We start from the raw sequence: 15333 nt of genomic DNA on the forward strand, positions 1-15333 counted from the left end.
TTAGACATAGTGTAACTGTTGTAGCATATTAAAGAGGTCAACGAGAAACATTCTATTTTACAGTATTAGACATAGTGTAACTGTTGTAGCATATTAAAGAGGTCAACGAGAAACAGTCTATTTTACAGTATTAGACATAGTGTAACTGTTGTAGCATATTAAAGAGGTCAACGAGAAACAGTCTATTTTACAGTATTAGACATAGTGTAACTGTTGTAGCATATTAAAGAGGTCAACGAGAAACAGTCTATTTTACAGTATTAGACATAGTGTAACTGTTGTAGCATATTAAAGAGGTCAACGAGAAACAGTCTATTTTACAGTATTAGACATAGTGTAACTGTTGTAGCATATTAAAGAGGTCAACGAGAAACAGTGTATTTTACAGTATTAGACATAGTGTAACTGTTGTAGCATATTAAAGAGGTCAACGAGAAACAGTCTATTTTACAGTATTAGACATAGTGTAACTGTTGTAGCATATTAAAGAGGCCAACGAGATAGTGTTGTTACTTTATTCACCTCTAGTAGTTACCCTCATGTGTTTACTTTAGGTTATGATAGAATCAGGTCAAACAGCTTACATAGACGAATTACCAAACTGTGGACTTTCAACTGCTGTAGTGTTATTTAGGCCGACACACACACAGAGAGCTATTGTGTCTAACTTATGCCTTTTGTAGAAAGGAAAAACACAAAATGCAAACCACCGCAACCAGCCAACCACAATGAAACGTCAACAATGGTACTCTCAGATCTTATCTAGCCCCCATTACGTCAATGACCAGCATTTCCACATGATCTGTCAAGAGAAAAGTCACCAAACAGAGCTCAGTCTCACACAGACAAACTGCTACTATGCCACGAGTGTTGAACTTCCGTTGTCACATACTGGGTTGTAGGTTTACTTACGACACACTGCAATAACTAGATCTACAGTGGGTGTTGAATTGATCTGAATTGGTTTCAATAGGCCTAGATCTGCAGTACAACCTCGAACGATACCATTTTTGCCATTTGTTGATATTATTTCATTCACTAGTTTCGCCTCCTTTTGGACAGTATTTTCACTCCAATAAAACATTTTAAGTAGGATTGGCATATAAATGAGTTTAAATGATCAAACTACCACTTCTGGGAAGAATAAAATAACAGCAACAAACACCCAACAATATCTGTGGATGATCTATAGTCTAGACCGAGCAGAACAGTCTGTCCTGAAGTAAATATGTCTTGGGAGCAGTTTGCCATCATACTGGGCGATCACTATACATGTCCTCTCAGGGAGGAAGGAACACAGGTTAGTCGTCAGGTTAAACCCAGAGAGCAAACACTCATTCCCTCAAGACTCAGAGAGCATGCAGTCTTTCTACTGGCCACAAGGGTGTGTGCTAGAGGCATGTGGATGGATGGACACACTTCAAGGCCTCTGCTCTCTCTAGTCTTTAGTCACAGACCACCTCTCAGACTTAAACACAAAAACACACAGCAAGTCACATCTAAATAGACACAAAGCCCAATCCCAGGAAGTATAAGCCTAGTCATTATGTAAGATAGTGCATACTGGTCTACTTCATCTTATAATCTTATAATTACACTGTAAATCATTGGTGCATCGTTGATGCTTAAGTGTTAGTTCACTGGTCCCCAATGCACTGGAACATAGTGCAGGGCTATGAAAACAACCTCCTTTCTGCAATGTAAGAAAGCATTTATTATCCAGGTCTCTTTGTTTCACATAATTGTAAACGTTGACATGAATCACATGAATCCAATGTGTAATCCTCAAAGACATTTGTTATTTAGCTTTAACTAATGTAGTAAATACGGATATCTTTGTGATTGCACAGGACCCTTAGTCTAGGTTGTGTGTTCAGTAGTAGACTGCTACAGTGTGAGAGCAGGTGTGGTGAGGAGTGATGCACCCTGGGAGTGTGAGTGATACCAGTGCTGTTGTAAATAATAATTGAGTATCAGAGACCAAGAATTGCAACCAGAGATCCTCTGAATGAACACAGAAACCAAAGCATTTATGTCAGGGGAATGTCATCCCAAAGCATATTTTATCTGCATCAAAGGACACCAGACGCAAAGAATACGAGGCCATTAAATAGGTTAGATTGGATGACAAGTGTATCTCTCTTCTATGAGAGGCCTCGTTCCTTCCTCTCCAATCAGAGGCAGTTTCATTGATCAGACCGGGATGCTCCGTGTTTGTCATCAGACTCTGTACAACTCGGCCAAACATTTAGTACAGCAAATAAGCACTGCCATGGCAACTCAACAGAGGCCAGCAAACAATGCTCCAAACGCCATGGCGACGGGATGGCGGGAGAGGGCCGGAGGAAAGATCTGTCGGACGTCTGTTTGTTTACAGAGAGAGCGGGGCGGAGGAGAGAGAGAGATGGGTCGGAGGGAGAGAGAGTGATGAGAGAGAGAGGGAGTGACAGAGGGAGAGAGAGGGAGTGACAGGGAGGGAGAGAGAGAGGCTGCCATGGAGTGAAGTGGTTGACGCAGTCGAGACGTGCTGCTGGCCTGGCTGTCAGACTGGAGCCAGGGAGTGTGTTCCTCAGACACGTGTGTCCCTCTGACGCTTTGTTCACACCTCTGTGAGCACGCACGCACGGCCTGTTCATATCTCTCTGTATACTCTATGTTCCTCTTTTCACCTCAACATGTAGTCTCATTCGAAAAATGCCAAGCTCCGTTCACACATGATTTGACAGTGAATGTAACAGTTTCAGAGACAGGGAAATGTGGGTCAACAGCAGAGTTCAATGGCCACAATACACAGGCCTGTTAGCTAGCCCCTGTTTGTGTAACAACAACATTATGCGCACACACACACCTGCCTACTTACAGATTCACCAGTTTTTAGGTCAAAAGAGAGCATCATGTGTTATTCTGAACAAGAAAGAGGAGGATTGTCATGAGGATGAACACATCCAAATAGGCTACACATACAAACACATATGTTTATGTAACATGGTACAATACTGTGTACAACTTTACCAATGCAAATACGTGTGCTACATCATCTCATCCTCTCCTATTTTAACACAACTCTACTTGCTCTACTTGTAAATTCAAATGGAGGTAAACATACTGGAACATTCTTATCTGTATGAGAGGGTCACAATTGAGGCCTGATAAAGACACAATATAGGGCCTAGTATAGTCACAATATAGGGTCAAATATAGTCACAATATAGGGCCAAGTATAGTCACAATATAGGGCCTAGTATAGTCACAATATAGGGCCAAGTATAGTCACAATATAGGGCCTAGTATAGTCACAATATAGGGTCTAGTATAGTCACAATATAGGGCCTAGTATAGTCACAATATAGGGCCTAGTATAGTCACAATATAGGGCCTAGTATAGTCACAATATGGGGCCTAGAATAGTCACAATATAGGGCCTAGAATAGTCACAATATAGGGCCTAGAATAGTCACAATATAGGGCCTAGAATAGTCACAATATGGGGCCTGAGTCACAATATAGTGCCTAATATATTCACAATATAGCGCCTAGTATAGTCACAATATAGGGCCTAGTATAGTCACAATATAGGGCCAAATATAGTCACAATATAGGGACAAATATAGTCACAATATAGGGCCTAGTATAGTCACAATATAGGGCCTAGCATAATCACAATATAGGGCCTAATATAGTCACAATATAGGGCCTAGTATAGTCACAATATAGGGCCTTGTGTAGTCACAATATAGGGCCTAATATAGTCACAATATAGGGCCTGATATAGTCACAATATAGGGCCTAATATAGTCACAATATAGGGCCGAATTCCTAATATACCAGGCTGATCATATGTTTACAGCTCAGGTGAAATGTGGTGAAGATAAACTGAACAAAAATATAAACATGCAAGAACTTCAAAGATATGAGTTACCGTTAATATAAAGAAACCAGTCAATTGAAATAAATTCCTTAGGCCCTAATCTATGGATTTAATGACTTGGTCACATACACCTAAACAAAAGGTAGGGGGTGTGGATCAGAAAACCAGTCAGTATCTGGTGTGACCACCATTTGCCTCCTGCAGCTTGACACATCTACTTCACAGAGTTGATTGTGGCCTGTGGAATGTTGACCCACTCCTCTTCAACGGCTGTGCAAAGTTGCTGTATATTGACAGGAACTGGAACACAATGTCGTACACGCCGATCCAGAGCATCCCAAACATGCTCAATGGATGACATGTCTAGTTGAGTATGCAGGCCATGGAAGAACTGGGACATTTTCCGCTTCCAGGAATTGTGTACAGATCCTTGCGACATGGGGCCGTGCATAATCATGCTGAAACATGAGGTGATGATGGCAGATGAATGGCATGACAATGGGTCTCAGGATCTCTTCGTGGTATCTCTGTACTTTCAAATTGCCATCAATAAAATGTAATTGAGTTCGTTGTCCGTATTTATGCCTGACCATACCATAACCCCACCACCATGTGGCACTCTGTTTACAATGTTGACATCAGCAAACTGATCGGCTACATGACACCATCTTCCTGGTACAGTTGAAACTGGGATTCATCCGTGAAGAGCACACTTCTCCAGCGTGCCAGTGGCCATCGAAGGTGAGAATTTGCCCACTGAAGTCGGTTACGACACCAAATTGCAGTCAGGTCCAGACCCCTAGTGAGGATGCAGAGCATGCAGATGAGCTTCCCTGAGACGGTTAGTGCAGAAATTCTTCGGTTGTGCAAACCCAATCCGAGTGACTGGTCTCGGACAATCCCGCAGGTGAATAAGCCAGATGTGAAGGTCCTGGGCTGGTGTGGTTACACGTGTGTCTGCTGTTGTGAGGCTGGTTGGACGTACTGCCAAATTCTCTAAAACAACGTTGGAGGTGGCTTATGGTATAGAAATTAACATTCAATTATCTTGCAATGGCTCTGGTGGACATTCCTGCAGTCAGCATGCCAATTGAATGCTCCCTCAATACTTGTGACATCTGTGGCATTGTGTTGTGTGACAAAACTGCACATTTTAGAGTGACCTATTATTGTCCCCAACACAAAGTGTACCTGTGTAATGATCATGCTGTTTCATCAGCTTCTTGATATGCCACACCTGTCAGGTGTATGGATTATCTTGGCAAAGGAGATATGTTCACTAACACGGATGTAAACAAATTGTGTATGAAACATTTCTGCCATCTTTTACTTCAGCTCATGAAACATGGGACCAACACTTTGCATGATGCGTTTATATTTTTGTTCAGTGTAATAAAAAAAACTTTTCAAAATCTCAAATAGTTCATTGATTGAGAAGACCGAATTTGTTAGGTGTTTTGGTTCTTGGCGTGAGGTGAGGTATTTGTGAGGAGGGAGCTGTGTGTTGTGAGTGGCTGGGAGAGGGGAAAGTGTCAGTATGTGCGTTTCTCACCTGCCTGCCCCTAGCCCTGGGTTATGACAGAGAGCCGAATAACTCCACACTGACATGCTACAGCCCTCAACCTGAACTGCCCCACCCGCCAACCAGGGCCAGCCTGTCAGGGAAGCACACCAAAACAACACCCTATAACACACCCTGGTCCTGCTGCAACACCAGCCATATCCTTTGATGACTGATGACTGCATGGCCTTAACTGTCAATAACACCCCCACAACCAAACCGGACATTTAACTACTCTACTGCAGTCTGCAGACAGACGGCTTGCCACACCATAGACCAGAGTTCCCCAACTGGCGGCCCGCGTGGTTCTATTTGGCCCCCAAGTTTCTGAGCAAAAGAAAAATCTGTTCAAATGTATTTGAATTTTGGAAATATGTTCCAAAGTATTCCCAAACATGATTTATAAAATATATTTATCTGGACACTTTGTGTTTTTGATATTGCTACTATGAAATTAACCATTTCACTGTATTGTTTACACCTTCTGTATCCTGGGCATGTGACAAATACACTTAGATTTAGTTTGATATAGTGTGCGTTTACCAGAGACGGTAATGTGAAGAACAACATGACCTGCACCAAAATCAGATTAGGAAATAGAGTTTTTCCTTATTGTAGGCTACTACTTAGTCTTGAAATCTTTGGTTGTTTACTAAACTACTCACTCTGCTTAGCACATGGCCTCACATGTGAATCTTTAAAGAGATGGGTGGGGCTAAGGCTTAAGAGGGTGTGAACACGTGTCAACAAAGAAGAACTCTCCAGTAGGTGTACCAAAACATTCAATGGCCATTTCCTCAAAAGTGTTGTTACAAGTTTAGCAACTTTCAAAGCAGAATTACTTTCCCATTGTTCCTCAACTGCAGTGGATGATATACCACGTTTTACCTCACAATTTTACATTTTGCTACATAGAACCGGATCCAGGTGGTGGGTCACACACACTATAAATACAGTTGAAGTCGGAAGTTTACATACACTTAGGTTAGAGTCATTAAAACTAATTTTTCAACCACTCCACACAAACTATAGTTTTGGCCAGTCGGTTAGGTCATCTACTTTGTGCATGACACAAGTAATTTTTCCAACAATCTTTTACAGACAGATTATTTCACTTATAACTCACTGAATCACAATTCTAGTGGGTCAGAAGATTACATGCACTAAGTTGACTGTGCCTTTAAACAGCTTGGAACATTCCAGAAAATGATGTCATGGCTTTAGAAGCTTCTGATAGGCTAATTGACATCATTTGAGTCAATTTGAGGTGTACCTGCTGATGTATTTCAAGACCTACCTTCAAACTCAGTGTCTCTTACCTTGACATCATGGGAAAATCAAAAGAAATCAGCCAAAACCTCAGAAAAAAATGTGTAGACTTCCACAAGTCTGGTTCATCCTTGGGAGCAATTTCCAAACACCTGAAGGTACCACATTCATCTGTACAAACAATAGTTTGCAAGTATAAACACCATGGGAGCACGCAGCCATCATACCGATCAGGAAGGAGATGCATTCTGTCTCCTAGAGATGAACGTACTTTGGTGCAAAAAGTACAAATCAATCCCAGAACAGCAGCAAAGGACCTTGTGAAGATGCTGGAGGAAACAGGTACAAAAGTATCTATATCCACAGTAAAACTCGTTCTATATCGACATAACCTGAAAGGCCGCTCCGCAAGGTACAAGCCATTGCTCCAAAACTGCCATAAAAAAGCCGGACTACGGTTTGCAACTGCACATGGGGACAAATATCGCACTTTTTGGAGAAATGCCCTCTGGTCTGATGAAACAAAAACAGAACTGTTTGGCCATAATGACCATTGTTATGTTTGGAGGAAAAAGGGGGAGGCTTGCAAGCCAAAGAACACCATCCCAACTGTGAAGCACAGGGGTGGCAGCATCATGTTGTGGGGTGCTTTGCAGCAGGAGGGACTGGTGCACTTCACAAAATAGATGGCATCATGAGGCAGGAAAATTATGTGGATGTATTGAAGCAACATCTCAAGACATCAGTCAGGAAGGTAAACCTTGGTCGCAAATGGGTCTTCCAAATGGACAATGACCCCAAGCATACTTCCAAAGTTGTGGCAAAATGGCTTAACTTCTTTGTAATCTGAAGATTTTCCGTGGTGCCCCGACTTCCTAATGAATTACATTTACATGATTAGTTTAAGGACAACAAAGCAGAGGTGTGGACTCGAGTCACAAATATGATGACTTGCAACTGGACTTTGACTTCAGCACCAATGACTCGTGACTTAACTTGGACTTGAGCCCTTTGACTCGGACTGACTTGATACCCTCCCCAAGCCCAAATATTAAAAATGATACTATTAAAAAAAAGTGTGCCGCGTATCAACTCTTCATTTAACGGATTACAGTTGGAATCGGACAGCAGCCAATCAAATTGTGGCAGCTGAGAAAAAGTTGTGCGTTGCAATGCAGAGGAATGTCGGTGGGTGAATCCAGTCGGAGCCCTCGGAAAGATGATACCCAAAATTATTATTTTCGGATATGAAGACTACACTGTAGTCAACAAAAACGTAACTTGCAAAACATGCGGGAAGAAAATTAGAAGGAGGCGCAACAACTTCCAACTTGGTTCGACATTTGAAGCTGCACAAAGAACGTTAAGTCGTGGCTAATATAGCCGACAGCTATATATAACTTTGCTTGTATAGCATGTAGGCTAACGTAACATTAAGTCAATGAGCCTCCACACAGTCAGTCAGTGCGGGAACGTGATCATTACACCCAAGATTGAGCTACAACTCAGACTTGCCTGCCTTGACATGGGACTTGAGTGCTAAGGCTTGAGACTTACTTGTGACTTGTAAAACAATGACTTGGTCCCACCTCTGCAACAAAGTCAAGGTATTGGAGTGGCCATCACAAAGCCCTGACCTCAATCCTATAGAACATTTGTGGGCAGAACTGATAAAGCGTGTGCGAGCAAGGAGGCTACAAACCTGACTCAGTTACACCAGCTCTGTCAGGAGGAATGGGCCAAAATTCACCCAACTTATTGTGGGAAGCTTGTGGAAGGCTACCCAAAACATTTGATCCAAGTTAAACAATTTAAAGGCAATGCTACCAAATACTAATTGAGCGAATGTAAACGTCTGACCCACTAGGAATGTGATGAAAGAAATAAAAGCTGAAATAAAGAATTCCCTACTATAACTCTGACATTTCACATTCTTAAAATAAAGTGGTGATCCTAAGACAGGGAAATTTTACTAGGATTAAATGTCAGGAATTGTGAAAAATTTATTTTATATGTTTTTGGCTAAGGTGTATGTAAACCTCCGACTTCAACTGTTGAAAAGTATATCGATTCAGCCATTTCAGCCACACCTGCTGCTGACAGGTGTATAAAATCGAGCACACAGCCATGCAATCACCATCGACCAGATATTCCCAAACTGGGGTACGTACGCGCAATGCCGTCGGGGGGACACCAAATAAAATGGGATTCAAATCAAATATAAATAGATTTTCTTTCTCTCACATTTTCAAACAGTACATTTATATTTTCCAACGGGGCTATACATTTGGGTCAGGTTTTTCTCTCGCCTAAGTAGCCTCGGTTCACTGCCAAAAATCAAATGAAACTATAGTGTTCAATGAAATAACACCACAACGTCAAATACAGGAAGCCTAGTCAAATAATTAACATCCAATCACATTAACCGTTACTCTCTCACGGGAAACCTTCACTCTTGCGCAGACATTTAGAAACGAAACATGACAATTTGAAAAATAAGCCACAGGAGTTTTTTTAGCGAGAATAAAGATGACTTTATAAAAGCAACAGATACCATAATAATAAGAAGGGGCTAGAAGAGTCTTATATGTTGAACTACTGAGTGGCTAGGACAGGCAAGCCCCATACTATTGTGGATAACTTAATTCTTCCTGCTGCCGCAGATATGGCTGGAACAATGCTGGGAGGAAAGGCCAACAAAAACTATACAGACAATACCTTCATCAAACAACACTTTCACAACGCATCCGTGACATGGCAGGAGATGTTTTGAAACAAGTACTGCTTCGCATACAAGCCAGTGAATTATATATGTGTTACAGCTGGATGAGTCAACAGACGTGGCGGGCCTGGCACAGCTCCTGGTATATGTCCGTTATGTTTATGGAGCGTCAATTAAGGAAGACATCCTCTTCTGCAAACTACTGGAAACCAGGACAACATGAGGATATTTTTAAAGTACTGGACAGCTTTGTGACATCAAATGGACTTTGGTGGTCAAGATGTGTTTGAATCTGTACTGATGGCGCACAATCCATGACAGGGAGACATAGTGGAGTGGTACCACGCGTGCAAGCAGTTGCTCCCGACACCACTTGGGTACACTGCAGCATCCACCGAGAGGCTCTTGCTGCCAAAGGAATACCTGACAGCTTGAAAGGCATTTTGGACACTACAGTGAAAATGGTTAACTTGGTTAAAACAAGGCCCCTGAACTCTCGTGTATTTTCTGCATTATGCAATGATATGGGCAGCGACCATGTAAAGCTTTTACAACATACAACAGAAGTGTGCTGGTTATCAATGGGCAAATTATTGATTTTTTTTTAAATGAGAGACGAGCTTAAAGTTTACTGACGATAATTTTCACTTGTATGACCACTTGTATGATGACGAGTTTCTCACACGACTGGCCTATCTGGGTGATGTTTTTTCTCTCCTGAATGATCTGAATCTAGGATTACAGGGACTCTCCGCAACAATTTATGTGCGGGACAAAATTGAGGCTATAATTTAAAAGTTGGAGCTCTTATCTGTCTGCATTAACAAGGACAACACACAGGTCTTTCCATCATTGTATGATTTTTTTGTGTGCAAATGAACAAGCTTACGGACAATGTCAAATGTGATATAGCAAAGCACCCGAGTGAGCTGGGTATGCAATTACGCAGGTACTTTCCCAAAACTGACGACACAAACGACTGGATTCGATATCCCTTTCATGCCCTGCCTCCAGTCCACTTACTGATATCTGAACAAGAGAGGCTCATTGAAATTGCAACAAATGGTTCTGCGAAAATTTAATTTAAATCAGAAGTCACTGACAGTTTTCGTGATGAAGCGTGAGTTAAAATCATCTGTCTTCTGCTGCAACACTACCGAGCTCCAAACTGCCTCTGGAAGCAGTGTCAGCACAATAACTGTTCTTCGGGAGCTTCAAGCCTAAGATCACCATGCGCAATGCCGAGAGTAGGGTAGGGTGGTGTAAAGCTCACCACCATTGGGCTCTGGAGCAGTGGAAACACGTTCTCTGGAGTGATCGCGCTTCATCATCTGGCAGTCCGACAGACAAATCTGGGCTTAGTGGATGCCAGGCGAATGCTACCTTCCCCAATGCATAGGGGAAGGTGTCAAGTTTGGTGGAGAAGGAATAATGGTCTGGGGCTGTTTTTCATGGTTCGAGCTATGCCCCTTAGTTCCAGTGAAGTGACATTTAACGCTACAGCATACAATGACATTCTAGATGATTCTGTGCTTCTAACTTTGTGGCAACAGTTTGGGGAAGGCCCTTTCCTGTTTCAGCATGATAATGCACCCGTGCACAAAGCAAGGTCCATACAGAAATGGTTTATTGAGATCGGTGTGGGAGAACTTGACTGGCCTGCACACAGCCTGATCTCAACCCCATCGAACACCTTTGGGATGAATTGGAAAGCCGACTGCAAGCCAGGCCTAATTGCCCAACATCAGTGCCCGACCTCACTAATGGTTGTATGGCTGAATGGAAGCAAGTCCCCACAACAATGTTCTAACATCAAGTGGAAAGCCTTCCCAGAAGAGTGGAGGCCGTTATAGCAGCAAAGGCGGAACCAACTCCATATTAATGCCCATGATTTTGGAATTAGATGGTCGATGAGCATGTGTTCATATAGTTTTGGTCATGAAGTGTATGTGATCGTATACAAATATAAGCAAGGTTTGAAATGATTATGTTTAAGTCAAATATTATATCGGTCAATTTGCAGCCTACAAATGATTTTGTGGTCTGTTGGTTTATTCTGTAGGTTGGATTACTTTGAACATCATTGGTGACAGTTTTAAAGCTTTTGAAAAAGCTACGATCAGTGCATGTGACAGGAGCAATAATAAATATTCTGTTACACTCTTCAGTTGGCTCCACTTTCTTATAATGAGAGTGTCATGACTGGCCTGTTTGGATCAGGTTACCATGGACCACATTCCTACAAGAGACATCTCTCACACCCACCAGAGTGGGAGAGATCGAGAGGTATCGAGGTGGGGGGTTTTTATGACACCTCACGCCCATTGTAAATCTCAAGGCAGCAGACAAAATCTCTTTGTCCTCTCACTGTGGAGGAATGGAAAGTATGATGGACCTATGGAGAACCTACCTCAGAACAGTAACATGCAATAAATGGACTTTGGGACCATATGACAATTTGGGAAATAGAAACTCAATAAAACCACATTTTCCCATGGTGCCCCAGGTTACTGAGTTAATAATTACCTAATTCATTTAATCACGTAATTATAAACAGTTAATAATTCGATGAACAGCAGTCGTCACATTAATCAATCCAATGTCATGACAAGAGGCTTGAAGAATGATTATTGTGATACTTCATTGAGAATGTATATGCAATTAACATTTGTCCATAGAATCAATGACTGAAAGACGAATTTTCAAAGTATGTAAATGATGTATTTTCAATGTCCGGAAAATCCGTAATATTTTTTGTTTTGATCCCTTTTTCTTCCCAATTTCGTGATATCCAATTGGTAGTTACAGTCTTGTCCCATCGCTGCAACTACGGTACAGACTTGGGAAAGGCGAAGGTTGAGAGCCATGCGTCCTCCGAAACACGACCTGCCAAGCCACACTGCTTCTTGACACACTGCTCGCTTAACCTGGAAGCCAGCTGTACCAATGTTTCGGAGGAAACACCATACACCTGGCGACCGTGTCAGCTTGCAGGCGCCCGGCCAACCACAGGAGTTGCTAGAGCACGATGGGATAAGGACATCCCGGCCGGCCAAACCCTCCCCTGACGACGCTGGGCCAATTGTGCACCGCCTCATGGTCTCCCGGTCTCAGCCGGCTGCAACACAGGCCGGGATTGAATCCGGATCTGTAGTGACGCCTCAACCACTTAGACTGCTGCGCCACCCAGGAGGCCGAAAACATACTTTTTTAAAGTCCAGGAAATAACTATTTTCGTCTTTCATTCAGCACCTAAAATGCACCTGATTTCAACGTCTGGAAAAGATGTCTAAAAGACGTCATTTCGCATACCCGGTTAACCTTTATCATAACTTAGTCCTGAATATTCTCCTAAAACACAGCAGTGATTTGTGCTGCTAATCAGTCCAAACCAGTCTTACACTGACCTGTTTGTTATATTTCCCCTCCACTAGCACTGATTGTGAGATCAGATAGGGTAGAAATCATAAAAGCAGGGTAATGAGTGCGAGGGGGAATGCGAGAAGGGGGAAACAGGCAGCTTGGGATTTGTATGGAGAGGAGCAGGTCAGTGCTGACGTCAGCTGCTAAAGACACACAGCGCGTCAGCAGCCCTCTTTAGACACACACAGATAATGAGGACAGAGCTCTTAGAGTCCCAGACATAGTCACATCTGGGAAGAAATACACATCTACAGAGAGCACACACACAACAAAGATAAGAGACACTGAGTAGCCTAAATGGCAGAAGGAGACACAAGAACAAATATATCCATAGGGTGGTTCTACACTTTAGTCTGCATTGCTGTGAAAAGAGCTGTCCTTAGCTAAGTAGATCACTGTAGCCTGCCTGCAGTCAGTCTCTGCTGCTCTATTCTACCTCTATGGTACGGATAGCCTGGATTGTAATCCAAAGTCTTGGCAGGGGGACTGACGTAGTGAGGAGGGTGCAGGGGACCAGCCGGGGGTCTCAGCCTCAGCCGTGTCGCCAGGGCAACCTGGCAGGACCATGGAACATTCTTGGAGTGGGGAATGGGGTTGGAGGACAGCGTCATCCTTGGCTTTTCACACCAGTCTACCACTTCTCCTCTCAAGTGTTGATCTGGGGCTGCACCGTGATACCCCAGACCAAGCAGGCAGTCCCCCATGGCTTGCCTGCGCCCCTCTCTCGCTCTCTCATACCAGCGATGGAGATATTATCATATTAACCTGGATTTTTACAATATGAAATATGTCTAAAGAAAACATTAAATTGTGGAGGGGTATGACTATATAGCCTATGGTAGATAATTCTGCCAAAAATAAACAGTTGTTTATTTCCTTCAAATACACTGTTGTGCTGAGATGTCTTTATTTGGCTGGACAACAAAAGCCTTCAATCACAAGGGCTCTTTGTGATTATGTCTGTATGTCACAGGATCACTCAAACGTACCATGATAAGTCCTAATTCTTAGGCAAATCTGCCAGCAAAGTCCATTTCACCAGATTATACTCAAATTGAACAATGCACTGTCCATCTCATCAACCCAAAATGAATAGAGTTGAGGGCAATAGGTGTGTGTGTGTGTGTGTGTGTGTGTGTGTGTGTGTGTGTGTGTGTGTGTGTGTGTGTGTGTGTGTGTGTGTGTGTGTGAGCTTATGTCTGTCTGTATGCTAGTTGAGGACCCTATTACTCTGAAAAGTTTCAAGGATTCAACCACCTCTAGATGAGCTAGCAGCTAAATCCTCCTGCTGCTGCAGGACATGGAGGACAGAGAGATCTAGGACACCAAACCTAACACCACCAGCGCAATGACGGCATCCAAATACAGCCAGCAACACATACTGTTGACCCTGCAATAGACTGCCTTCCAGTCTAGGCCTTGTACTTGTACATCAAGCTGTCTCACGCTACAGAAACAGGGGACATGCTCCTGCCCTATGGGCTGTTCTGGCTTGAACAAGGCTACTTAAGGCAACTTTAGTTTTGGAGGGGAGGGTTGGTTTCCTGGCTTTGTGTGTGGATCTGATGGCCAGCTGTGGCCCCTCATAGGGAAACACCAGAAACCAGACCAGAGACAAACCACCAAGGGAAAGAAATACGGTCATGCAATGCAACATGGAACTCCTGAAAAGTAGATGGAAAAGTGTGTCCTGAGCCAGAGCCAGGAGCTGATCCCAGCACTGTGATGGGGGATATGGACTGGAAGACAGGGATATGGTCCACAATGGGGACTGGGACTGCAACAGGGAATGGGATGGAGCTTGGACAGGGAGTCAGACATGGACATAGAGAGTGACTTGGGAGTGAGACACTGGGTTCGGCATCCCGTCTCGAGACGGACAGGACCCGTTGTGGATGCGGGGGTCTGCGGGTCACGGCAGACATGCCCAGTCTTGGCTGCCCTTCCTCTGCACATAGCTTGCTCCTTAGCTGCCTCTCCTCTCCACATTCTTGGCACAGCATAGAAACACAGAACAGGAACACTACAAACAATTCACAATGGGTTTTAACTAGAAAAAAAAATTAAACCTGACAAAAATACAAATGCCACCAAATTATACCTGTACACAGCAACATGGTTTTGATTGGAGTCAGTCGTGTGTGTGTGTGTGTGCGCATCTGGGCCACCGAAAAGCCTGTCTGTACCCGGTCCAGGAGTGTGACCAGCTGCTGCAGCTCAGTGATTTACGTCTCTCCTGCCCGGGGCCACCTGCCTGCAGCCCGCAGCCCAGACAGAGCTGATGACGCAGGCCTGTAGAAGGCCAGGTCTCCCCCCCGCCGGAGCCTAACCACTACCACCCCCTCTCCCTCCAAACCACTACCCAACCCCTGCACCACAGCAATTAATGAACCACAGAGAGAGACTCCCACGTTAAGCTCCCCCAGGGACTGACCCTGCCCGGGCCACAACTCCAGCCCATCCAGTGGTTTGACAGCTGTGGAACAGGGG

General features: G+C 43.5%; 1 protein-coding gene across 2 annotated transcripts in view; it reads right to left on the reverse strand.

Annotated features, from left to right (window-relative positions):
* LOC109895222 (cGMP-inhibited 3',5'-cyclic phosphodiesterase B) overlaps positions 1-15333 on the reverse strand; it is an 84825-nt gene that overhangs the window by 19910 nt on the left and 49582 nt on the right. The window lies entirely within an intron of this gene.

The sequence above is a fragment of the Oncorhynchus kisutch genome, linkage group LG8 (assembly GCF_002021735.2).
Source record: "Oncorhynchus kisutch isolate 150728-3 linkage group LG8, Okis_V2, whole genome shotgun sequence".
Taxonomy (NCBI): domain Eukaryota; kingdom Metazoa; phylum Chordata; class Actinopteri; order Salmoniformes; family Salmonidae; genus Oncorhynchus; species Oncorhynchus kisutch.